Source organism: Lissotriton helveticus, chromosome 7 (genome assembly GCF_964261635.1).
Source record: "Lissotriton helveticus chromosome 7, aLisHel1.1, whole genome shotgun sequence".
Taxonomy (NCBI): domain Eukaryota; kingdom Metazoa; phylum Chordata; class Amphibia; order Caudata; family Salamandridae; genus Lissotriton; species Lissotriton helveticus.
The window spans coordinates 1,730,528,063-1,730,554,264 of NC_136068.1; the positions used below are offsets into that span (position 1 = coordinate 1,730,528,063).

The 26,202-nt window shown below is 49.9% G+C and overlaps 1 protein-coding gene across 1 annotated transcript in view; it reads left to right on the plus strand.

Annotated features, from left to right (window-relative positions):
* The window catches only part of LOC144769666 (uncharacterized), a 343,935-nt gene that overhangs the window by 261,025 nt on the left and 56,708 nt on the right, over positions 1–26,202 (plus strand). The window lies entirely within an intron of this gene.

Below are 26,202 nucleotides of genomic sequence, written 5' to 3' on the forward strand. Positions count from 1 at the left end.
TTTGATATAAATTGGTATGAAGGCAAAAATTACGACAAGGAAAGCTGAATATTATGGGGCTAGAATAACTGAGGCCTCCCACAAACAGAAAGAAATGTTTAGAACTTTAAAAGAAGTCAGAACAGAAATCAGCACTCTAGCCGGCAGATTGTAACATATTTCAGGCCTTCTTCCTACAGAAATTCAAGGATATTTTAGCTGAGATTGACAATACTCCAACCAATCAGCACCCTTTGGTCCAAAACCTAGGCCCCCTTACCCCTGGCAAGGAACTCACCTCTTTCCCCAAGTTAGATGCAGCATCCCTGGTACTGCTGATGAACTGCGTCAAATCAGGTTCCCCAGCAGACCCCTGTCCTCCAAGGTTTTTCTGGAGAGCCCTCGCTGGGCTAGAAAGGGAGATTCTGGCACTACTTAACCATTCCTTTGAGACACGCTACTTGCCACCCTTGCTGGACGAAGCCAGGGTTATCCCTCTGCTGAAGAAACCAGGGGCGGATGTGACTAACCTTAAAAGCTAAAGGCCAATCTCCCAGCTCCCCTTCTTGGCGATGGTGGTGGAGCAACATGCCCTAAAAACTCATTCATCTTCCATGGAGGAACATCATTTACTCAAGCCGCGGCAGGCTGGGTCTAGGGCCCACCACAGCACTGAATTGGTGAAGGTGTCTGTGCTCGACGAGCTCAGAGTTATGGCCGATAACAAAAAATCGTGCACCCTGGTATTGTTAGACCTCTCAGTTGCGTTCGATATGGTCAATCATGCACAGCTCCTGGCTCGGATTTCCGACATGGGCATCCGCAGGCTCGCTTTCCAGTGGCTCGAGTCCTTCCTGTCAGGGCAGTCCAAAAGGGTCCAAGTGGGTTAGCAGGAGTCGGATATTGGTGCTCTCACCTGCAGCGTCCCCAGGGCTCTGTACTGCCCCCACTCTTGTTCAACATCTATCTCCAGCCATTGGTGGCAGCCTTGGCCTGCATGAACTGCCAAGTCTTCGACTACGCAGATGACACCCAACTTATTCTACAGATTGACAACTCCCCGCAAGCCATCACTCATGTGCAAAACATCTTCAGACATACCCTGAATCGGATGACAGCCAATTCGCTAAAAGTTAACCCCGATAACACTGAGGTCCTTGTCATCTGCTTAAAAAGCAGCCCCTGGAATGATCGTTTCTGGCCAGAAGAACTGGGCATCCCCCACGCCAGTTCCTGTTGTAAAAAGTCTGGGCATCAAGATTGATGCCAATCTATCCATGACTAATCAAGTCACCACCGTGGTTGGCAACTGTACAGGCTTAATGAGACAGTTGCGGAAACTGGCCCCCCTCCTCTAATTTACCACATTAAATATGATTGTGTCGGCCAGGATTGTGTCCAGACTGGACTATGGCAACGCTCTTTACATTGGCCTCCCCGAGAAACTTATTAGCAAGCTCCAGATGACCATTAATGACGCCACCAGGCTGATTTTTAGGCTCCCTCCGTAGAGGCACTCCTCTGCGGTGCAAGCTGCTTTGGCTCCCCATCAAACAGAGAGAAAAGTTCAAGGGCGTCTGTATTGCTCACAAAGCCATTTATGGCCAGGCCCCAGGGTATATTAAGGAGGGCCTAGGAAACTATGTGCAAGGACGTACACTGCGGTCGCCCGAGGCAGGTCTGCTGGTCTGCCCGTGGGGCAAAACCGCATCCAAAGGCGGCAGAGCCTTCTCTGTCCTGATCCCTCAACTTAGGAATCAACTACCTGAGAGCCTCCGTAAGGATTCGGCTCGCCTCCCATTCAGGAAGCAACTCAAGACCCTACTGTTTAGAGAAGCTCTAAAAAATTGGGAGCAATGAGCCTAGATGAAGCAATAAAACTATGTGCTACAAAGGGCAAAAGGCAACATGTAACAAACGTTCTGTATATAAACATGCACAGGTACTTTCAACTTTTTATATAGTTTATTATATAGAAACATATTTTTTCTGTTTTTTTATGATTATTTCTTTAAAAATATATACATAAAATTGATTAGGGATGACAACTATTCATTTGCAGTTATCAAAACTTCACAATTACCAAAACTATATTGCTGATGCAGTCAGAGAAAATCTTTTCATCCATAGATATGCAATACAAATGAAAGGTGCATTTGTTATTTCAAAATGATTAGAATTTAAATTATGGACATATAATTGTCTCAGGAACACATCTGATTTCTTGTTTTATACATGATACAATACAGTGTAAATTGAGAAAATTGGCGGTGTATTTAAAGGACGCCCGTTCGGCGAAGCCTTCTTCAGGGTTACATCTCAGTAAATACTCTATCAACAATTCATAGCCTTGTTTTCACTTGTAAGTTAGACATGGCCCGGTTCTAATGGACTTTGACATACACTGCCCTTGTTTACTGTGAAGTAGCTGCATACTTATCATACTTATTATTAAATCTGAGTGTCTGCTCAGCAGGGGATATATAGCTGTGCGAAGGTTGATACAAATTCTCACAAGAATGGATGTAATCAGGGAGGACGCTACAGCGCTGTAACATCCGGTGCTGTCAAGTTGTATGATATTATTAGCTCGATTAGCCACTTGGCTCAGAAAGAATTCATGGGTGCAGTCCTTATTTGTTGTGTGCAGCCAAGCAAGAGACAGCATCCAGACAGCATGGCAGAGGGAAGCTCTAAATACAGCCTAAAACTTTCGCCAAGTGCTTGTTTAGGCCGCTGGTGGATGCTGGCCACTCTCTCAAAAGCGCTTAGAGACCTGCCGGTGATTATGCGGTATACAAACCTCCGTTAACATAACATAACATAATATAACAAGTGATGTCACCTCCAATAGCCCATGCTGTCAGTGAAATAATGTCAGCGAATGTACAGAGAATTCCAAAGCTTTAGCCAACATGAGGATATTTAGTCATGTTTACTCACCAGCACAACAATCGGAGTAGATAACTAACAGAAGCTACCTAACAGCACAAGTAACACTCTGGCTGGATAGGTACTCTACATCAGTCTCACAGTATGTAACAGATGATTGGAAATACAACATAAACAGAGGTAAAATTCTTTCACTAGAAGATGAGAGACTACCACTGACAATGTATGTAATAACACTTGTGTTTTACACATTGCCTATGGAGTTTCTTTGTTATTGTTTGTATAACCCACTCAGAAGATCATGGCAGAAATCAGAGCAGTAGTTACATTGAAAAAGGTGGAGGAGATGCTACAGGCAGAATTAAAAAGTTATTAAATACTGAACGTATGCTTAAGAGGTGGCTCTAGAGTTATTTGGTTTTTCCCAATGCGAACGAGCAATGGAGCAGAGCTCCAGTAGGAGGAGTCTTAAGCACAAAGTGATCTGCCAGAACCTTTCAGTGGGGTTTTTGGTCAATTGTATTTAAAGGTAGATCATAGGCGTCTGCTTGGGCAGTAAGGTGTGATAGTTTACAATAGTAATCCCAGGCTGTCCTGTGGAAAGCCTTGTGTACCAGGCAAAAGGTTTTTAATTCAGTCCCTTGTTTTATTGATGTCCATTGGATTGATTTTGAAGCTTAAGTGATGTAATCAGTATTAGAAAGGCGTCCCCGGGGGAGGCAGAAGATGTCTGACTGACCACCCCTAGGTCCACCTCTCCGTCGAGGAGTAGCCGAGCGGTTACTGAGAGGCCTCCTGAATGAGGGTCCTCTCCTAGGATCGTACAGCAGAGTAATCACAACACTACAGATGGACACCACACAAGAAGTTAAGTTCTCAAGCTTTTATAGGGAATAAACGGTTGCTGGTTCTTGGCAGTATGTACAAGCAGATCGAGGGATCTGGAAAGTCTCTTAAAGGGGGGTAAGGTAGCGGGACAGTCTTACTCTGGGCGGAGGAAGGGATACCCTACGCACAGCTCTCAATCCTCGAGCTGGGGGGTTCCGAGATGTTCGAGCCGCGTCAGCGCCAGTAGGCTTGCAAGGTGGTTCAGCGAAGTAGGCCGCGGCAGCGCCAGCAGGCTCTCAGACGGTTCGACAGGATAGGCCGCGGCAGCGCCAGCAGGCTCTCGGCAGGTTCAGCAAGGTAGGCCGCGGCAGCGCCAGCAGGCTCTCAGATGGTTCAGCACGATAGGCCGCGGCAGCGCCAGCAGGCTCTCGGAAGGTTCAGCAAGGTAGGCGGCGGCAGCGCCAGCAGGCTCTCAGATGGTTCAGCAAGATAGGCCGCGGCAGGGCCAGCAGGCTCTCGGAAGGTTCAGCGGGTTACGGACGAGTTCGTCTGGTGTCGGCCGTGACAGCGTCAGCAGGGCTTCCAGTCCAGGATCCAACTGAAGTCTTAATCCAGGGTTGCCCCAAATATAGGTCTGGAGGTCTTTGAAGTCCGGACCCTCGCGCCTGGGGGTCAGAGGGGCCGGGATGATGGTGTCTAGACACCCAGCAGGGGGGTGGAGCCAGCGCCCAGGGAGGCCGGAGGGCGATCGATACCAGGCGTCTGGGGACGGCTGGAGGCCCATCGAAACTCCCCTAACTCCGGGATCTGTCGAGTGGCTACTCGACCACCTGGGTGGATCTTGGTGCCTCGATGTCGGGGCTTCGCTGGGGCCTGGGCTGGGGCCGAGGCCACGTGGTTGTGACGTGGCGGGTCCAAGATGGAGTCGGGCACGGCCTCGTGCTGAGGTCGTGATGGGCCTACGCTGGGGTCAGGCCTGCGCTGGTGGACCGGGATGGTAGCCGGCCCTGTGGGGTTGGGGCGTGCAGGATCGGGCCGAAGGGGCCGCCCGAGGTCTGGTGGAGGGCGGATATCGTCCTGGGCCCGCCATGCGGGAGGGGTAGGACCATGCCATGAGGCCGGGTCCAACACGCGTCCCCACCAGCTGAAGGCAGGGGAGAGTCACCCATCTTCTTGGGGATTCTCCTCGCCAAGGCGGAAGAATCTGGACAGGCCGTCAGCATTGGCGTGGTCGTTGCCAGGGCGATGCTCCACGGTGAAATCCATTCCCTGCAGCGAGATGGACCAGCGCAGCAGCTTCGGGTTTTCTCCCCGCATCTGCATCAACCAACGCAGGGGCTGGTGGTCAGTCTGGACCCGGAAGTGGGTGCCGAAGAGGTAGGGCTGGAGCTTCTTGAGGGCCCACACCACGGCGAAGGCTTCCCTCTCGATGGTGCTCCAGCGTTGCTCTCTCGCCAGCAGGCGTCGGCTGATGAAGGCCACAGGTTGGTCGATGCCTTCGGGGTTGACTTGGGACAGGACCGCCCCGATGCCGTGCTCCGAGGCGTCGGTCTGGACTACAAACTCTCTGCTGTAGTCGGGGGCCCGGAGCACAGGGGCGGTGCACATGGCAGTCTTTAGAGTCTCAAAGGCCGTTTGGCACGCAGGGGTCCAGTGCACCCTCTTTGGTAGCTTCTTGGAGGTCAGTTCGGTCAGGGGCACCACAATGCTCCCGTAGTCTTTTATAAACCGCCGATAATATCCAGTGAGCCCCAGGAAGGCTCGGACGGCGGTCTGGGTGACTGGGGGCTCCCAGTCCCGGATGGAGTAGATCTTTGGTTGGAGGGGAGCCACGTGGCCGCTCCCCACTTGGTGTCCCAGATAGGTCACAGTCCCTTGGCCTATCTGGCACTTACTGGCTTTGATGGTGAGTCCGGCCGGCCAAAGGGCCGTCAGGACCGTCCAGAGGTGGGTCAGGTGCTCACCCCAGTGAAGGCTGTACACAGCAATGTCATCGAGATAGGCAGCGCTGTACTCCTCTAGTCCGGCCAGCACCTGGTTCACGAGTCTCTGGAAAGTTGCTGGTGCGTTCTTCATGCCGAAGGGCATCACCTTGAAGTGATAGTGGCCATCGGGGGTCGAGAAGGCTGATCGTTCTTGTGCACCCGGGGTGAGGCCGATCTGCCAATACCCCGCCGTGAGATCGAAGGTGCTGAGGAATTTGGCAGCTCCTAAGCGATCGATTAGTTCATCTGCCCTGGGGATAGGATGGGCATCGGTTCTGGTGACTGCATTCAGCCCCCGGTAATCAACACAAAACCGGAGCTCCGGAGCTGTCCCGGGGGCGGTGGTTTTCGGGACCAGGACAACGGGACTGGCCCAGGGACTGTTGGAGGGTTCGACTACCCCCAGAGCTAACATCTTGGCCACTTCTGTTTGGATGCAGGCCCGAACCCGGTCGGGTACTCGAAAAGCTCGGTGTTTCACGGGCGGGCTGTCTCCGGTGTCCACTACGTGGACACACCACCGGGTGACCCCCGGAGGGAGGGAAAACAGATCCGCAAACTGCCCCAGCAGCTTCCGGCAGTCTTGTTGCTGCTCTGGGGTCAGGGTAGAGGAGAGCCGGACCCCTTCGAAGGAGCCGTCTTTCTCGGAGGTGCTGAGGAGGTCTGGTAGTGGGTCGGAGTCGTCTTCCGCTCCGTCATCGGTCGCCAGCAGCAGACTTAGTTCAGTGCGTGCAAAGTGTGGCTTGAGTCGGTTAGCGTGGAGAACCCGGAGGGGGTTCCTGGGGGATTCCATGTCCACTAAGTAGGTGACGGGGCTCTTGCGCTCCACCACCTTGATGGGCCCCGTCCACTTGTCCTGGAGGGCACAAGGTTCGACCGGGGACATGACCCAGACCTGCTGGCCCGGCTCGAATTCGATGGACGAGGCGTTCTGGTCATACCAGCGTTTCATCTCCTCCTGACTAGCCTCCAGGTTGGCCTCGGCAAGTTCCCGAAACTTCCGAGTCTGATTGCGTAGGGTCAGGAGGTACCGGTAGACATCCGGAGGGGCATCTCGGACTGCCGTCTCCCAGCCTTCCTTGACCAGGCTGAGGGGGCCTCGGAGCGGGTGCCCGTACAAGAGTTCGAAAGGGCTGAACCCCAGGGACTTCTGGGGTACCTCTCGGTAGGCGAACAGGAGGCAAGGCAGTAGGACATCCCATTTGCGCCGGAGGGGCTCCTCTAGGCCCTTGATCATCCCCTTCAGTGTCCTGTTGAATCGTTCGACTAGCCCATTTCCTTGGGGATGATACGGAGTGGTGAACTTATAGGCGACCCCGCACTGCTGCCAGAGGGACCGCATATGCTTCGAGATAAAGTTGGAGCCCCGATCACTCACGACTTCCCGAGGGAAGCCGACTCGGGAGAAGATGCTCATGAGGGCTCGGCCCACCACGAGGGCCGTGATGGTTCGGAGGGGGATGGCCTCGGGATAGCGGGTAGCATGATCCACCAGGACGAGGATGAAGCGGTGCCCCTGCGAGGTGCGAGGATCCAGGGGCCCTACGATGTCGATCCCCACTCGCTCGAAGAGGGTGGTGACCACGGGAAAAGGTTGGAGCGGGGCCTTCACCTTCCCCCCGCTCTTTCCGCTGGCTTGACAGGTCGGGCAGGTCCTGCAGTGGTTATGCACATCGTTCCGCATTTTCGGCCAGTAGAAATGGGTCACCAGGCGGCTGTAAGTTTTGTCCTGCCCCAGGTGCCCGGCGAGGGGCACATCATGTGCTAAGTTTAGGAGGAAGTCTCTGAATCGGAGGGGCACGACCAGCACCCGGCTGGCCCCTAGTTCGGCAATCTTCTGTTCACTGTAGAGAAGGTCGTTGTCCCAATAGACCCAGTGGGACCCCGCGGGGTCTCCCGCGGCTTGAGTAGCGGCTTGCTGTCGGACCCCCTCAAGGGAGGGGCAGGTTTTCTGCTCCTGCCGGAACTGTTCGCGAGTGGGACCCCCTTCTTGGCGCCATTGCGCGAGTTCGGGGAGATTTTCTTGGTCGGGCTCTTGGGAGCCGTGTTCCAGGCCAGGGTCCTCGGGGATGACGGGTGGCGGCGGTGCGGGCCACTCCGGCTCTTCAGTCGAAGCTTCCCCCGCTGGGGTGGAGGCTCGGGCGGACATGGAATGGGTGGTCGCGCAGACCCACTCGGGAAGGCCTAGCATCCCTAGGTGCTCTCTTCTTTCGACACCTGCCCAGGGGGAACTTTCCAGGTCGTTCCCAAGGAGGCAGTCCACGGGGGCATCGTCGCGGACAGTCACTTTTAGCATGCCCGACACCCCCCCACTCGAAGGGGATGCGGGCCATCTGGCACAAAGTCTCTGAGTTATCTGCGGACCGGACTGGGCACAGGACGTTAGGAAGGATCTGTTCGGAGGTCACCAAATGGCAGCGGACTGCTGTTACTCTGGCTCCAGTGTCACGGAGGGCTTCGGTTCGGCGACCATTGATGGTGACCCACTGGCGGTACTTCTGGGTGTTGCCGGGGATCGGGCATCGGGGGATTAGGTCGTGAGTCCCCAGGCAGGCTAAGGTCATGGCGGCGGGCTCCCACTCGGCCTGCTCGGGGCCGTTGTCCTCTTCCTCACTACCTTCTTCACCCAGGGCCGCGGCCATTATCTGGCGGGCTGGGGGCCCGGTGGTGCCGGGTCGCTGATTCATCGGGCAGAGGGGGTCATTTGCGTAATGACCCTGTCGCTGGCATCTGTGGCATGTAACGTTCGGCCGGGGCCCTGGTCTGGCTGGGGGGCCCCCTCTCTGGCCCCAGGGTGGCGACGTGGAGGCAGGGGATGACCCCTGGGGGGCGTCTCGTCCCCGGCTCTGGCCTACTCTGCCGCCTCGGGGTCGGTGGTTTCCCGGAGATCCCCGGCCGGAGTCTTCCGTCGGACCCCGGCCGACTCGGGTGCTCGCCCATCTATCCGCCTCGACAGCGAGTTTTCGTGGCTCAGTCAGTTTGCTGTCGAGGAGGTGTTGCCGGAGTTCGATGAAGCAGTTATTGGATAGATGTTCCCACAGAATGAGGTCGACCAACTGCTGGTAGGTGGTGACCTGACAGCCCCGAGTCCACCCCTCGAAGGCTCTGCTGTAATAGTTCACGTACTCCACCCACGTGGTACCGGGGATTTTTTTGCAGTCTCGGAATCGCTGCTGGTACATCTCGGGGGTGAGTCCGTAGCGAGTGAGGAGGGCGGTCTTCATGTGCTCGTACGAGGTCATCTCGGCGTCGGGGAGCTCTAGCAGGGCGTCTCTCCCTTCGTTGATAAACTTCCCCCACAGGCCGGCGCCCCAGTCCTTGAGGGGTACTCGATGGGCGGTCATGGCGACCTCGTAGGCTTTGAACCACTGTTGGATGTCGTCGTTCTTATAGTACTCTTTGACGACATCCTTAGGTATGTGCACCTTTGTGTCCCCCGGGGGAGGTGAGGTCTTCCCCCCGGAGCGATCAGTCTCGTTTGCCTTGGCTTTAAATTCCATTTCTTTGAGGACGCGCTCGTGCTCGAGCAGGAGTTTCTTCTCCTCGAGGTCTCTTTGTCTTCGCCTTTCTTCTAGGTCTCCTTCTAGCCGTAGCTGCTCGAGGGCTAACTTCCTTTCTGCCAGTTGGATCTCTCCTTCTTGCCTGAGTCGAACGAGCTCCAATTCGTGGAGCCGGTTCTTCTCTCGTTCTCTGGCATCTTCGTGGGAGAGGCCCGTGTCTGGGTTCGCGGGTCTCCCTCCCGCTGGGTTCGTCGCAGCCTCCGTGCCTCCGTTCGGGCCCGGGTTATCTTCCCTCGGGGGTGGCGCCTCGCCGGCGTCCACCCAGGCCTGCAGGGCCGATTTAAAGTCTTCTTTAGTACTTAAGCCAGTGGTAGCGATGCCTAAGTCCTTGCAGAATTGCTTTAGCTCCTTGTGACTGTAGTCTTGCATTTTCTCTTTCTGGAATTCTGTGCTCATGGTTGCAGTGGTTTTTTTTCTTGGTAGTGAGCGACTTACTCTCTGTACGATCTGCGTGGGCTCGGATCCCAGCGCTTGCCACCAATGTTAGAAAGGCGTCCCCGGGGGAGGCAGAAGATGTCTGACTGACCACCCCTAGGTCCACCTCTCCGTCGAGGAGTAGCCGAGCGGTTGCTGAGAGGCCTCCTGAATGAGGGTCCTCTCCTAGGATCGTACAGCAGAGTAATCACAACACTACAGATGGACACCACACAAGAAGTTAAGTTCTCAAGCTTTTATAGGGAATAAACGGTTGCTGGTTCTTGGCAGTATGTACAAGCAGATCGAGGGATCTGGAAAGTCTCTTAAAGGGGGGTAAGGTAGCGGGACAGTCTTACTCTGGGCGGAGGAAGGGATACCCTATGCACAGCTCTCAATCCTCGAGCTGGGGGGTTCCGAGATGTTCGAGCCGCGGCAGCGCCAGCAGGCTTGCAAGGTGGTTCAGCGAAGTAGGCCGCGGCAGCGCCAGCAGGCTCTCAGATGGTTCGACAGGATAGGCCGCGGCAGCGCCAGCAGGCTCTTGGCAGGTTCAGCAAGGTAGGCCGCGGCAGCGCCAGCAGGCTCTCAGATGGTTCAGCACGATAGGCCGCGGCAGCGCCAGCAGGCTCTTGGAAGGTTCAGCAAGGTAGGCCGCGGCAGCGCCATCAGGCTCTCAGATGGTTCAGCAAGATAGGCCGCGGCAGCGCCAGCAGGCTCTCGGAAGGTTCAGCGGGTTACGGACGAGTTTGTCTGGTGTCGGCCGTGACAGCGTCAGCAGGGCTTCCAGTCCAGGATCCAACTGAAGTCTTAATCCAGGGTTGCCCCAAATATAGGTCTGGAGGTCTTTGAAGTCCGGACCCTCGAGCCTGGGGGTCAGAGGGGCCGGGATGATGGTGTCCAGACACCCAGCAGGGGGGTGGAGCCAGCGCCCAGGGAGGCTGGAGGGCGATCGATACCAGGCGTCCGGGGACGGCTGGAGGCCCATCAAAACTCCCCTTCCTCCGGGATCTGTCGAGTGGCTACTCGACCACCTGGGTGGATCTTGGTGCCTCGATGTCGGGGCTTCGCTGGGGCCTGGGCTGGGGCCGAGGCCACGTGGTTGTGACGTGGCGGGTCCAAGATGGAGTCGGGCACGGCCTCGTGCTGAGGTCGTGATGGGCCTACGCTGGGGTCAGGCCTGCGATGGTGGACCGGGATGGTAGCCGGCCCTGTGGGGTTGGGTTGTGCAGGATCGGGCCGAAGGGGCCGCCCGAGGTCTGGTGGAGGGCAGATATCGTCCTGGGCCCGCCATGCGGGAGGGGTAGGACCACCCCATGAGGCCGGGTCCAACAATCAGGACCTTTCAGTCCACAGAAAAGTAGGATGGTGAAGGTCGGAAGCAAGATGGCGGCTGTGTGAGAGGTGCCGCGGAGCAGCAGCGGTGATGTGGTGCAACGAAAGCCTATAGACCCTCCCAGCAATGGCGAAAACCTGTTCTGTTAATCGAGCGGGAGGAGCAAAGAAGGGTTAACCTACCTCTATGCTGTACCTCACCGCCTGGCAAACCGGGATAGCGGGCATCGGAGCGGCTCACGAGGGAGGCAATCCGCGGTAGCGGTCAGGTTGCTGAGGCTGCTGGCTGGCGTTCTGGCGCTCTGGGTCCGGCGCCGGCAGCGCTGTGGGTGTGGCGGCTGGGTGAAGCAAACCGAGGGAGACGCCAAGAGAGCAGCTGTTCGGAGCAGTACGAGACGGCAGAGCCGGCACCCGGCCTCGACCCTGATCGTTGGAACAATGGCCCCTAAAGGGGTGTCGGGAGTATCAGCAAAGGCAGCGGCGGCTGCTAAAAAGAAAGCACAGGCAGCCCAGGCAGCTCTAGCTACAGAGCAGCTTCAGCTGGAGTCATCGGAGGAGGTATCTCCTCCTATGGGGTGCCCACCTTACTGGGAACTGGGAGAACCCTTAAAAATAGGCAAGCAAATATCGGCGCGCTCACGGCAGACCCCCTCTATCTCCGAGCTGCTTGTTCGAAGTGGTAAAGGGCAGAAGAATGCTGCTGTTTCAGAAGCACACTTGCCCGCCCAGGAAGCTGCCCTACAGGAGGCCAAAGAGACAGGTACGTGCGCTGCATGCACCCCTTTGCCGGAAGATGTGGAAGATGTAGCAGTGCAGACTGCAGGACTGCCTGAAGGCTTGATTAAGGCAGGGGGACAAGTGCAAAGGTCCCCAGGGTCGGATGAGCAAGCCGCTGGGGTTACAGCCGGTAGTAGTGATGTCATTAATAAAGCCGTATTTGTACCCGTACCTGTACCCGCATTGGCGCACGGTACGCAGATATAGGGCAAGCACTGGAAACAGGAGGAGATGGGGGTAAAGAGATAATACTGCCATGCCCCCCCATATCCCAAATGATCCTAACGGACGATAATGATAAAGAGTAGGAAAAGGAGAAAGAGAAGGACAGCAGCGAGTGCTTCTTCTCTGTCTCAGAGGAAGCCGAATGGTCTGACGACGAGAGGAGCTCCTCCCAGGGGGGGAGTGACCTGTAGTCCAATAGCGATATTGAACAGAACCCCCTAGCACAGCTAAAAGACCAGCTGCCCAAGGGAACGTTCATGCACAACCTCTTCGGGATTTAACGTGGGACCATTCTTCAGCTATGCCACTTCAGGGAAGCCCTAATGGTGAGGCCCCAGCTGCTTACCCTCCCCTCCTAGATGTTATCTATCAGACCATCCTCACACATAGGGAAGAAGCCCGACAGGACACCCGGAAATTGCAGGCAGCAATGCGCAAGATGCAAGGTGTCGTTAGAAAACTGTCCAAAGCATATGTTAATGTGGGGGATAGAGTCACGAATTTGGAGGAACGGATAGTGGAAACTGAATCAGAAGCTGCTGCAGCTACCTCCAAAGTTGAGTCCCAAAGTACCCAGGTTGTCGACATCCAGTGGAAACTGGAGGACATGGAAAACAGGCTAAGGCGTAATACCCTACGGGTACTCGGGATTCCTGAAGGGGCAGAGGGCTCAGATGTCAGGGCTTTCGTGATCAATCTCTTTAAGACCGCATTCCCAGAACTCTCAGAATGGAACTGGTCCGCAAAAATCCAGAGAGCCCACCGCACTCCGTTCAGAGTTCGCCCAGGGGCAGGAAGTGGCGATAAGCCAAGGGCAGTCTTAATTTTTTGGGGTAATTTTATCCTCCGACAAGCTATATTCGAAAAGGCTCGACCCGAGGCAAGAAGGTCTAGTGAGGGAGTGTCTTTTTTCGTTAGGCCAGATTTCTGCCACGCAACAGTCGAGAGGCGTTGGAGACTGTGACAGCTGATTAAGCCTCTCCAGGATAAACATTTGCAGGTCTACCTCGTTAATCCAGCACAGCTTAAGATAGTGAGAGATGGTTGGGCTCAATACTTTTCATCTGAAGTAAAGGCAAAGGAATTCCTGGACTCTCTGTGAAGTAAATGATTATTGGATAACAATGTTGATCAGGAGAGTGCAGGTTCGGGTTTGGGATTGTCTGGCATTATGGGGTAGATCTCTGTGTATCTGTATATGTATTTGATTCCATTTGTTTGAATTGCTATTACTTTTTAACAGTACTCTTTATCAATACTTAGCCACCCGGCTCAGGTAGATGGTCTTCAGTTTCTTTGTTGGGTCCTTTCCTTTTTCTGCGGGGGGGGGGGGGTAGGATAGTATATGGTATTTATGTTTTTGCTTTCGATTGGTAGCTGCACCCATGCACTACGCTGCTGCACACACACATCACAAGCCCAGACCTCGGTCTGAGTGCTTCCAGTGAGAGGGGGAAAGGAATGGGGGGAGGGAGGTTGGGGTGCACATCCAGGGGGGGGGTCGAGGTCAGTGGGTGGGGGAGTGAGGGGGGGGAGCATAAAAAAATGAGAATTTATGGTACAAAGTTTGCTCTTCTCGCTATGGCGAGATATGGTATCTATGCCAGGGGAATCTGTTTTATTCAATCTTCGGTAATAAGAATGAGGAAAGTGTTAAAAATTAAAGATGTCGATTCTTAGCATATATTCGATGAGCATAGGGGGGCTGAATGATTGGAAAAAGAAAGCCAGATTGTCAGAGTTTGTTAAAACTGAGCCCATTGATATCCTGTGTCTTCAGGAAACACATCTACCCTGGGCGAAAAAACAGCTTCTCAGAGATGGCGGCTTCGACATTCTGGCATGCTCATCTCAGACCTCAACAATAAGGGGGGAAGTGATATTAGGTAAAACAGTGCTGGGGAGTTAAACGGGTTAAATCGGATGCACTAGGTAGATGGGCCCTGGCTGAGTTGAAGTGTGGGCTTACAATCTGTGGGATATACCGATCAAATCAAGACGACCCAGAAGTATTTGAAATTTTGGAGGGGGAACTGGCAACGTGGCCCGTACCCATTTTGGTATGCGGGGACTTCAATATTTCAGTTGACCTGACCGATAGAAGCCCATATACCGGTAGAAAGCCAAGGGTCCTCAGGGCACTCAGTTCAATGATGCAATCACATGGGCTAATAGACGTATGGGGGGGTGAAGGAGCCTGATGATCCAGGGTTCACATACTTTTCATGCCCACACCAGAAGTATAGCAAACTGGATTATTTTTTAATTTCATCCACAGAAATCAGTATACTTAACATCAGGAAGCTCCCCAAGGTCCTTTCGGACCAAAGCCCATTGGCAATCAGATATAATGGTATAGGGCCAGCCAGAAAATGCGGGGCGTGGACATTTAACCGGAAACTCCTGGCTGACGCCCCGTTTGTGGAGTATTTGCGGAAATGGGCTTGTGAGTTCTTTGACGCCAATCATTACAGCGCATCCAGGAACTGTGTCTGGTACTCATTTAAAGCCGCACTGAGGGGGGAGATTACTAGCTATACCGCTCAGGCCAGGAAAAAATAACAGGCTGGAAAGGATAAGCTTTTAGCAGATCTAGTTAAGGCAGAAGAACAGCATTGCCACAATATAATACAAGGGAAGGAAGGAAGGGAGAGTCAAACTAGAATATGTCTTATTAAAGCGGAATTACAAAAACAGCTGGCCGAGAAAGCGGCGACAGAATATTGGACATACAGGGGGAAAATGTATGAGACAGGGGAGCAGGCAGGGAAGGCATTGGCGCTGAGGATCAGACAGGGTAGGACAAAAAACGCAATAACTAGCATTCAGGAGAATGGGCGCGAGTTTGTGGAGCCACAGGATATTCTTGCGGTATTCGCAAACTTTTATCAAACCCTATATAAGGAAGAAATAGGGGGTGCGCTGCCGTATGGTAGATACCCGGATGTAGGACCCAAATTGGGATTGTCTGAGATGGAAAAGTTAGAGAACGATGTAACGGCAGATGAAGTCCGGGAGGCACTACTCGATCTGCCGGCCGGCAAAGCAGCGGGGCCAGATAGCATACCATTGGAGCAATACAAGTGTCTCTCGGTCGAGGTGGCTCCGTTGTTGTTAGATCTTTTTAACTGAATCATCTGTACTGGTAAAATACCCGAAACATGGAAGGATACTAACATAGTGGTCTTTCACAAAAAAGGGAAGCCAAGAGAGAATCCTGGGTCCAACAGGCCGATCTCTCTTATAAATTCAGATAATAAGCTCTATGCGAAGATCTTGGCTACGCGTCTGGGGAGGGTCATTGGTTGGCTCGTTTCTCCCTGGCAGCATGGGTTCATTCCTGGTTGAGGAACAACGGACCACATTAGAAGGGCAATCTCGTTGTTTGAGGCTCATGCTGCTGGGGGGGAGAGGGTCGCTATGATCCTCCTCGACGCGGAAAAAGCATTTGACCGCGTCAGATGGCAGTACCTGTGGGGTGTCCTTGCCGAGAGAGGCTTTGGCCAAAAAATGTTGACGGCTATAAAAGCCATGTACTCCGATCCGGTTGCCCGAATTCAGATGATGGGTGAGAGTTCAGATAAAATCATGATAAGCAGGGGTACCCGTCAGGGGTGTCCCTGCTCGCCCATCCTTTTCGCACTTTACATCGATCCACTGGTTAGGCAGATACTGGGGAATTTTGGGATCAAGCCAGTAATAACCAGTGGATTTGAGAGTAAAATACTAGCCTATGCTGATGATCTGGCAGTGATTACATCAGAACCTGCTGAGGCTATGCGAACTTTGGTGGAAGTCACCAGGGAATTCAGATATCACTCTGGGTATCGCCTGAATGAGGCGAAAACCCAGGTAATATGCTCAAAGGACATCATTAAAATCGATCAAAGGTATGTTGATTCCGAGACATATCTCGGGGTGATAATTAATGCAGCAACGGGATTAATCGTCCAGGATAATTTTAATCCACTCCTTAACAAAATTGAGACAGATCTGTAGCGTCTGGATGTGCTGCACCTATCTCTTATAGGTAGGACAAATGTGTTAAAAATTACTATGCTGCCCAAACTCCTCTATTTGTTTCGTTCCATCCCTTTCTTAATCGAGGAGGGGTTGATAAAACAAATTGAGTCCATCTTTAATAGTTTTTTGTGGCAGTATGATAAGATAAGGCGGTCAGCAAGATACATGACCCTCCTGCAGGAACGTGGAGGCCTAGGAGTCCCAAATGTAAGATCCTATCACTGGGCCTGACTGTTGACACAGATGTCAATTCTATTTGATCCAGCACCAAGTAAAAGAAATACCCAAGATCCGACTTTAGACCGGTACGATATTCCATCAATATACGAGTTATTGATGGGAAAGGAGGCCGCGGGCGCCCTGTTAAGGAAAACTGATCGCAGATACTTTAAGAAAATGCGGTACAAGGTTTCTTTAAGCGCCTGGGATTTGTGGAAAACACTCCAGAAACTGCTACAAGTCCCAAGGATCAATATGTATACACCGTTGTGGAAATCAGGTCATTTTCCAAATCTATGCCTGGACGGTGTGTGGAAATGCTGGGAACTGCAGGGTATTCAGACGGTGGGGGACGTAATGTGGGATGGCAGTATTATGAGCTTTAATGCCATCCAGCAGAAGTATGGCCTACCTAGCAGCCAAGGCTTTAAGTATGTCCAGGTCTCGCAAACGCTTAAGGCTATCAGCTCTGGCATTGTCCCTGTCATCTGCTGTCCCATACCGGAATATCTACTAAAAGGGGGGAATAGGATCAGGGTCATATATCAGGACTTAATTGAAAGGGTGTCCGATGATCTCGAGAAACATGAGGCCGCCTGGGCAGTTAAACTGCAAGATCCGGATTCGGATCTCGATAAAGCCTTATATCTGGATAAGCAGGTTTTACGGTCCTCAAATTTGAAGGTACAGCATTTTAAAACACTCTTCAATCTTTATTACACACCATCTAAGTTATATGACTGGGGTATGAGGACGGATAGCAACTGTCCCAGATGTCAGAAAGGCCCGGGGAATTTATTACACATGTTTTATTACTGTGAGAAGCTCAGTTTGATCATAGCCAAGATTGAGAAATTCCTGGAGGGGCTGCTAGGCTCTAAGATCAGCCTATCCCCAACAGTGATGATTCTCGGGAGTGATAGCAAGATGGGCCTTAATAACAGAGAAATGGAGGCATTTATCTTTTTAGCCGTTGCTGTATTGCGTATTCTTCTGTCAGCTGCCTGGAAAGACTCAAATGCCCCAACCTTTCGAATGTGGCTGACTAGGCTTCTTGGTATTCACAACATTGAATCCACACTGTATCTGCATAAGGGTAGGAAACTACGTGATTTTGGTTGTAAAATATGGGCACCCCTGAAAGACTGGAGGGATGGCCAGCTGTAGCCAATCTGGGGTAAGGTATGCGTACTCGGTTCTTATGTCTGCAAATCTCTCTCGGATATATTTTATGGAGTCCCTGCAAATATTTGAAATGCCTCCCCCCTAGTTATTCATTTATATCTATATTTACATGAATATTTATATGTATATTTATATATTTATATATATATATATTTCTTATATGGATCCATTTATGGTATGTTAATGAATTGTATTATGATATCTCGTGATTTACTGGAATTCTGAAACTTCCTGTATTATGAATCTGACTATTTTTTACTGTGCTTTTTACCATATAAATTCTCAATAAAAAAAAAGAAAAAAAAGAAAAGAAAAGTAGGATAGTGAAGCTTTGTGATCTCTGTATTTTATCTGTGTTTTTCAGGCAGGCATGTGTAAACTCAACTATAGTAAGTGAGTTGCAAGACAGCCACTGCTAGGGGGATGGTGAGGATGTTAGTACAGCATCTTGGATCCTAGATCCTTGTTTATCAAAAAATACCTCAAATACTTACTGGTATTCCTGTTACCACGTCCTACTCCCAGACCTTAGAAATGATAAAGATGCCAGATAGACACATCAGTAGCTACAAACACTCTTTATTCTTTTCTCTGCCTTCTGGTTTGGAAGGCCATGTAATGAGAAACACAAACCAGAAACTCTCCTGGTCATTGTTACCAAACCCACAAGCTGTAGGAAGTATTTGAGTGAAGGCATCATAAGTAAGTAAGCATTACTGTTGCAGGGATTCTGTTTGGAAATACAACTATGCCTGGAATCACAGGACATCAGAATGTAGGGACTGAGTCTCTGTACCTATGGGCCCAAATCTCACAAGCTCATAATGCCTTACCTGAAACTCCTAACCTTCCAGAGTAGCAAGTAATGTAGCAACCAAGAACACCACACTCTAGTCCCCAAGGAAACCTTTTGTACTCTCACTCATGCATGTCCATAATAAACAAAATAAAGACACCAGGAAACTTTACAATGTTTGTTGAAAAAACTGTTGTCTATGATGAAGCAGGTATGCTGCAATTAGAAAACATATACAATTAAGCAAAGTGATCAGCATTACGAGCAAACTATGTACAATGAAACGCCCTATCATGGTGACTGATATGTCTGTCTAAGTCTACCCTCAGTACATGACCCCAGACCTATATCAGTGATCTCTGGAATTAGCGCTGAAACCTATACCTGTTATTCTAGTTAGGTGGTCTGCATCATTATAGGTGTAAACTCAGTTTACACAAGGCTGGTGCACCCATTCCAAGACCTTTCCCTCTGCATGTATCCTCCTCTCTGTTGTTCATAGGGTACATCTCCATATATATGCGATAAGAAGTGCCTTTTTTTAAAACAGCAGCTGTGCCCATGTTATGTCTGAATGTTATGAGATGTTGCTTTACCAAGCACGGATAAACAGAGGGCTGTGCTGTTTGACCTTGCATGAAATGTTCAGACTAAATCCGAAGAAGATGAGCAAAGCAATAATAACATAGGCAACCTATTCCTAAAGTGTTGGACTTGGCCATTTTTGTAGGGTCATCCCTGAACGTTTTGCCTTCCTCATGTAATTTTTCTGACCTGTTGTTGTCTGTTGTATGACTTTATTTATATTTATTTTATTTATTTATTTAGTTTGTATAGCGCAAACAGCTACCCAACAAAGGGTTTCCCGGTGCTGTGATTCAGTTATGGCTGACCGGACAACTGACTTAGATGTTGAATAGCCATGTTTTCAATGCCTTTCTGAATTTCATGTAGTTTACCTCAGAGCCCAGAACTTGTGGCATGGCATTCCACAGTGAGGGTCCAAGGTAGGCAAAGGATTTGCCGCCCATGCGTGAAAGTTTTATTTTAGGGACAACAAACTTGTTGACCGTTGCAGATCTTAGAGTCCTAGATGGATGATAACAGTGTACCAAATTTTGTAAATACTTGGGGGCTTTTTTTGTAAAGATCTTATGCATGATGCATAGGGACTTAAATTTAATCCTGTTCTCTATTTTAAGTCAGTGTAGTTTACGCATAAATTTGGTGGTAGATGAAAAAATAGGTATTTTTCCTAATAGTCTCGCAGCTGCATTCTGCACAGTTTGCAGTCTGCGGACTGTAGCTTTATTTGCCCCCACATATAACACATTTGCGTAGTCTAACCTTGATGTTATTAAGGCATTGATGACCGTTTTTTTGTGTGTTCTGGTAGCATCCAGCAAATCTTCTTTAGCCATTTTAAGATGACAAAGCAGGTGGCCGATGTTTTAACTGCTTGCTGGTGCATACTCAACGAGTCATCGATAATAAAGCCTAGATTACGGGCCTGTGCAGTTGGAGTTGGGGGAGTACCCATTACAGATGGCCAATGTTGGGGTCCCCAAAGTTCTTTATTTTCCCCCAATACTATTAACTCGGTTTTTTCACCGTTTAATTTTAAGAAGTTTTTTTGCATCCATCCTGCAATTTTTACCAGTCCTAGATTGAAAGTGGAAGGGTTGTTACTTCCTGCTGATGAAAGGGAAAAAAGAAGCTGAGAATCATCAGCGTAGGAAAACATCATCAAACCGGTCTCTTCAACAATTTTTGCAAGCGGACTCATATACAAATTAAAAAGTAATGGACTTAAAATCGAGCCCTGTGGAACTCCATGTTTAAAAGTAAGGGTTTCGGAACAAGCATATTGGGAAAAAACTTGGAACGTTCTATTCTCAAGTAGAGATTTTATCCAGTTTAAGGCAGCGCCACAGATGCCTAATGAATGGTGAGTCCTTATTAGTACCGCATGTGACACAGTGTCAAATGCGGCACTGAGGTCGAGAAGCACAAGTGCCACCGTTTCTCCCTTATCCATCATAGCACGGATATTCTCTGTCACGGATCACTGAAATAATATCGAGGGACAGAATATCGACCATCAAAAATATCGTTGAGAAAATATCGACAGTCAAAATATCGAGTTTCTATCTATAAACAGGTAAGTACAAAAATATTGAGTTAAAAATATCGTTTACAAAAATATAGTTGTAAAAAATATCGTATTTACTAAAAACAGTGTTAAATTAAATTAATATTAATAATTAATTACTAAAATATACTTAAAATTACTTACATTAACTTATAATAATTAAATAATTAATGAAAGTTAAATAAATATTTTTTTATTTCATATTTATTAAAACATATATATATAGTAACAAAATATAATAAAATAATACCCAAAAACTGAAAACTGACCCTGAACCCTAAAAATACCCCTTTACCCAAAAACCCAAAACTGACCCTGAATCCTAAAAATACCCCTTTACCCAAAAACTGAAAACTGACCCTAAACCCTAAAAATACCCCTTTACCCAAAAACTGAAAACTGACCCTGAACCCTAAAAATACCCCTTTACCCAAAAACTGAAAACTGACCCTGAACCCTAAAAATTCCCCTTTACCCAAAAACTGAAAACTGACCCTGAACCCTAAAAATACCCCTTTACCCAAAAACCCAAAACTGACCCTGAACCCTAAAAATACCCAAAAACCCAAAACTGACCCTGAACCCTAAAAATAAAAACACATTTTTTTACTTCTACAACGCCTCAATAACATCGGAATCCAAGGAAAAGCACTGGAATGGATCACCTCGTTCCTCACCGGTAGAACCCAGAGAGTCCGCCTTCCTCCATTCAAGTCCGAGGCCTCTGAAGTCATCTGCGGCGTACCTCAAGGATCCTCACTCAGTCCCACCCTTTTCAACGTATACATGAGCCCCCTCGCGGCCATCGCACGCCAACACAACCTCAACATCATCTCTTACGCGGACGACACTCAACTGATCCTTTCTCTCACCAATGACCCCGGCGCCGCCAAAGCTAACCTGCACGAAGGAATGAAAGAAGTCGCCGAATGGATGAAACAAAGCCGTCTGAAACTGAACTCAGACAAAACAGAAGTCCTCATCCTAGGCACATCCCCCTCTGCTTGGGACGACTCCTGGTGGCCGGAAGCCCTCGGAAAAGCACCCATCCCGACAGACCACGCACGGAACCTTGGCGTCATTCTGGACTCTTCACTCTCAATGAACAAACAAGTCAGCGCAGTATCCTCTTCCTGCTTCAACATTCTTCGCATGCTCAGAAAAACATTTCGCTGGATCCCCCCGAAACTAGAAAAACAGTCACCCACGCCCTGGTCACGAGCCGACTGGACTACGGAAACACCCTCTACGCAGGTACCACCGCTAAACTCCAGAAGAAACTCCAACGAATCCAAAACGCCTCAGCCAGGCTCATACTAGACATCCCACGCAACGAACACATCTCTGGTCACCTTAAAGACCTCCACTGGCTACCCGTCAATAAGAGGATCACTTTCCGACTGCTCACCCACGCACACAAATCACTTTACGACATCGGACCAGACTGCCTCAACTCTCGACTGTCCTTCTACACCCCCTCCCGCCAACTACGCTCTTCCGACCAAGCCCTCGCCACTGTACCTCGCATCAACAAGACCACCATGGGAGGCAGATCCTTTTCATACCTGGCTGCTAAAACATGGAACTCACTCCCCGCTTACCTCCGCCTCACCCAGAACCACCTAGCGTTCAGAAAGCAGCTTAAAACATGGATATTTGACAAATAATCCTCCTCCTCTTCCTAAGCGCCTTGAAACCCTCTGGGTATGTAGTGCGCTATACAAATTTTATGACTTGACTTGACTTGACTATCTATATTATATACTTACATATTTTCACTTTCTATATTATTTACAGTCGATATTACTTCACTTACCTTAAAAACGATATTTTGGCTGTCTATATTCTGTCCTGTCGATATTTTGTCCAAACGATATTTTGGAGTCGATATTATGTCCAAACGATATTTTGGAGTCGATATTATGTCTGTGCACCCTCTGTCACACCTAACAGGGTGGTTTCAGTTGAGAAACCAGCCCGAAAGCCTGACTGATGGGAAGGCAGCAGGTCGTGTGAGATTATAAAATCTGTGAGACAACGATGAACATGTTTCTCCAAAATGTTCGCAAAAATAGGGAGAAGGGAAATTGGTCGGAAGTTAGAAGGCGCATTTGGATCTGCATCAGCTTTTTTTAGCAATGGATGTATCATTGCGTGTTTCCAGTCATCTGGGCACTTTACCACTGCTGATCAGTGCTAAAGGTCATATGCTCTCCCTATTGTAAATGTATGTATGGATTAGTGACTCCATGATTGGCTGGTTTGGTTTACTTGTCAGACCCTAGTACATTGCACTGCATGTGCCCAGGGCTTGTAAATCAAATGCTGTTGGTGGGCTTGCACCACTGGTTGTGCAACCCACAGAAGCAGCCTGTAAAGTGTGTCTCAGGTCTGCCTTTGCAGAGCCTGTGTGCAGTCTGATACTGCCATGTTGACTGGGCAAGTGCACCCACTTGCCAGTCCCCGAACCTTCCCTTTTCTGCATATAAGTCACCCCTATGGTAGGCCCAAGGGCAGGATGCATTGTAGGTAAAAGGTAGGACATGCCCTGATGTGTGTGGCATGTCCTAATCGTGCATTACAGCCATTTTTGTTTTTTCACTATTGCAAGGCTACCTGTTCCCCATAGGCCAGAATGGGCAGTTTGATTATTACATCTTATAATCCTAACTGACTCAGGGAACTAGGTAGAAATTCAAGTTTAGTATGCCTAATCTCAGAATGATGAAATACATCTTTTAGTGAAGTTGATTTTAACATTCTGTGTTTGAAAATATAAGTTTTAGAAAGTAGGTATTTTCTTGCCTAACTGTCCAAGCCTGCTTCTGCAAGGTTGTGTTTTCCTTGTCTGGAGTTTGAGTGACAGGGGCTGGGGGATTCCAGGTGACAGGGAAAGTCAGCACAGGGCTAAATAGAGCTATCTGCATGTAGATGAGTGGGAGGCGTTGAACCTGGGCCCTGAATAGGGCTGTGCCTGCCTTCCACAATGCTCGCTCCACCTGTGGTGCATCTGATGTCCCTGGCAAACACTGTCAAAGGAAAGAAGAAGTCTTGTCAAAGTTCTCCATGACACGCACAGAACTGGTTTGGACTGGGTACAGGACCCTCTGCCTTCAGAGGACAAAGGATTTACTAGTATAAATATTGGGACCCAGACCCAAGAACTTTAGATCACTTTTGGGAAACAAGAAGAACCTTTGCTGAGGAGAGGAACCAGAGAAACTGAGGAGGAGACTATACCTAAGCTGAGTGCTGTTTGGGGGATTGGCCTGTAGTTGTTGCTTGACTGCCAAAGAAAGGAGAAAGGACTTTCAAATCCACTTGTAAATGATCTCCAAAGGCTTGAGGTAGAGCTTGCCTCCTGCTGAAGTCTCAGGGACAACAGAATTCACCAATCATCTTCCCTGCCTTCCCTTGAAGTACCTGCTGTTGAGCTGGATCTTCTGAGAGACTGCGTGTCACTGGGAGCTGGAAGCGCGACTCAAGACAAAGAAGCTTGTTGAAGGGCCTATTGTGGCTCAGAAGAATCGTTGAGTCGCCACATGGATATCGGGCATGCACGCATCGTTGTCGCATCAAGAAGAAGACGCCATTTTGTTTCATTGCACCGGATCTTCATCGCATCACGGCGCTGCTGGTCGCATCGCCACCGAAGCGCAGTAAGAAACCAACGCATCACCTCACCACATGCAGAAGAACCGACGCATCCCCTACGAAGCAGTAGGGACCCGACGCATCACTGCTCTTGCGTGTAAGGTACCGACGCATCCCCTACCCTGCAACACTTATTTGTATAGCGTTACACATCCAAAGATACATTGAACTCAAAGTGTTGCATTTCACATCTAAAGAGAACTAAGCTATTTCTACCATTTTTAAAGTACAGTATTGTGGATTTTTGTTGTTTGTGGTCTTGTGTTAAGGCTATATAAAAAGACTTATTTTTATACTACAACCTGTGTGGTGTCCATCTGTTGTGTTGTCACTGGATTACTCTATGTGTTCACCAATGCTTTACACACTGCCTCTGAGATAAGCCTGCCTGCTCGTGCCAAGCTACCAAAGGGTTAAGCAGGGGTTGTTTTAGGAGTATACCCCCTTACCTTGACTAGATGCAAGGGTCCCTATTTGGTCAAAGGTACCTACCTCTGCCAACTAGAGACGCCCAAATCTAACAAAGCATGAAAATAAAGGTGCTAGATTCTTCTGCAAAGCATATGTGGCCTAAAAAATGTAGTTTGGCTAAAATAAGGGAGAACTGCAGGAGGCTTAAGATGGAACTTTCTACCCCCCTCCTTGCCCGGGAAAGTAACATAGTGAATAACTAAGCATATGGTACGCAAGCACAAGCCAAGCAAAGTCAATTCTGCTAAATAGCATGTTAAACTAAAAAAAAATTATATTTGGAGAAAGCGAGTAAAATAAATATAACATGTAAATTTAGAAAAACGTAGCCAAATTAAAGTGAACCTGAGGCATTCAGAATTTTCTCCACAAATTCAGTGGTAAGTGAATCCAGAACAGACTTTAACAGATAAAAGCACATATATGATCCTCATTACCAACCAATGCTAAGAAAGTAGCCTGCTGCCCCAGATCCGTGGTATGAGAGCCAGAGTTTGATAGTCCTGGTGCTAAAGCACCCATCTCCCTTTGAGGGAGAGGCTCGCTACTTGCATCTTGAAGCAGCCAAATGTTTATGAGACAACTCCGGAAATGGGTCTTTTTAGGACTCATCAACAGGTTCATGTCCACAGGAGCCGGCACTTGTAAAGTTAGGCATACATCCAGTGCCCATTTGAAGGGGCACCACAGGCAATGAAACACGGGCAGTATGCAGGTAAACCAGGCAGGTCAGAATGACAAGGGCTATGCAGCGTTCAGTTCTTGGAGCAAATGGAATCCAAAGAATCATAGCATGTGCTCACGGCACAGCTGGAGCATTGCTAGTTCTAGTGTGCTTTCAATCAATCAATCAATACATTTTTAGAGCGCACTACATACCTGTGAGGGTCTCCAGGTGCTGGGGAGTGGGGGTGCTGCTACTGCTCGAACAGCAAGGTCTTGAGGACTCTCCTGAAGGCCAGAAGGTCCTGGGTCTGTCGTAGGTGGATGGGGAGGGTGTTACAGGTTTTTGCGGTGAGGTGGGAGAACGATCTGCTGCTGGCGGTCACTCGACGGATGCAGGGGACGGTGGCGAGAGCGAGGTCAGTGGAGCGGAGCTGGTGGTTCGTAGTGTAGAAGGTGAGTAGTTCATTGAGGTACGCTGGTCCGGTGTTGTGGAGTGCTTTGTGAGCGTGGGTGAGGAGCTTGAAGGTGATCGTCTTGTTGACGGGGAGCCAGCTCAGGTCTTTCAGGTGGGCTGTGACGTGGCTGTGGCGGGGGATGTAGAGGATGAGGCATTCTGTATGCGTTGTCGTCGTTTCTGGAGTTTGGCTGAGGTTCCTGCATAGAGAGCGTTGTCATAGTCCAGTCTGCTGCTTACGAGGGCCTGGGTGACTGTCCTTCTAGTTCCGGTGGGGATCCATCTGCAGATCTTGCGAAGCATGCGGAGGGTGTTGAAACAGGAGGAGGAGACGGCGTTTACTTGCTGGGTCATAGACAGTGTGGAGTCGAGGATGACTCTCAGGTTGCGTGCGTGGTCAGTGGGCGTTGGTGCAGATCCCAGTGCGGCCGGCCACCATGAGTTGTCCCAAGCGGAGGGTGTGAATCCAATGATGAGGACCTCCATCTTGTCCAATTTCAGTTTCAGGCAGCTGTTCATCAGCCATTTAGCGATGGCCTTCATCCCTTCATGAAGGTTGGACTTGGCAGTGGTGAGGGCCTTGGTGAGGG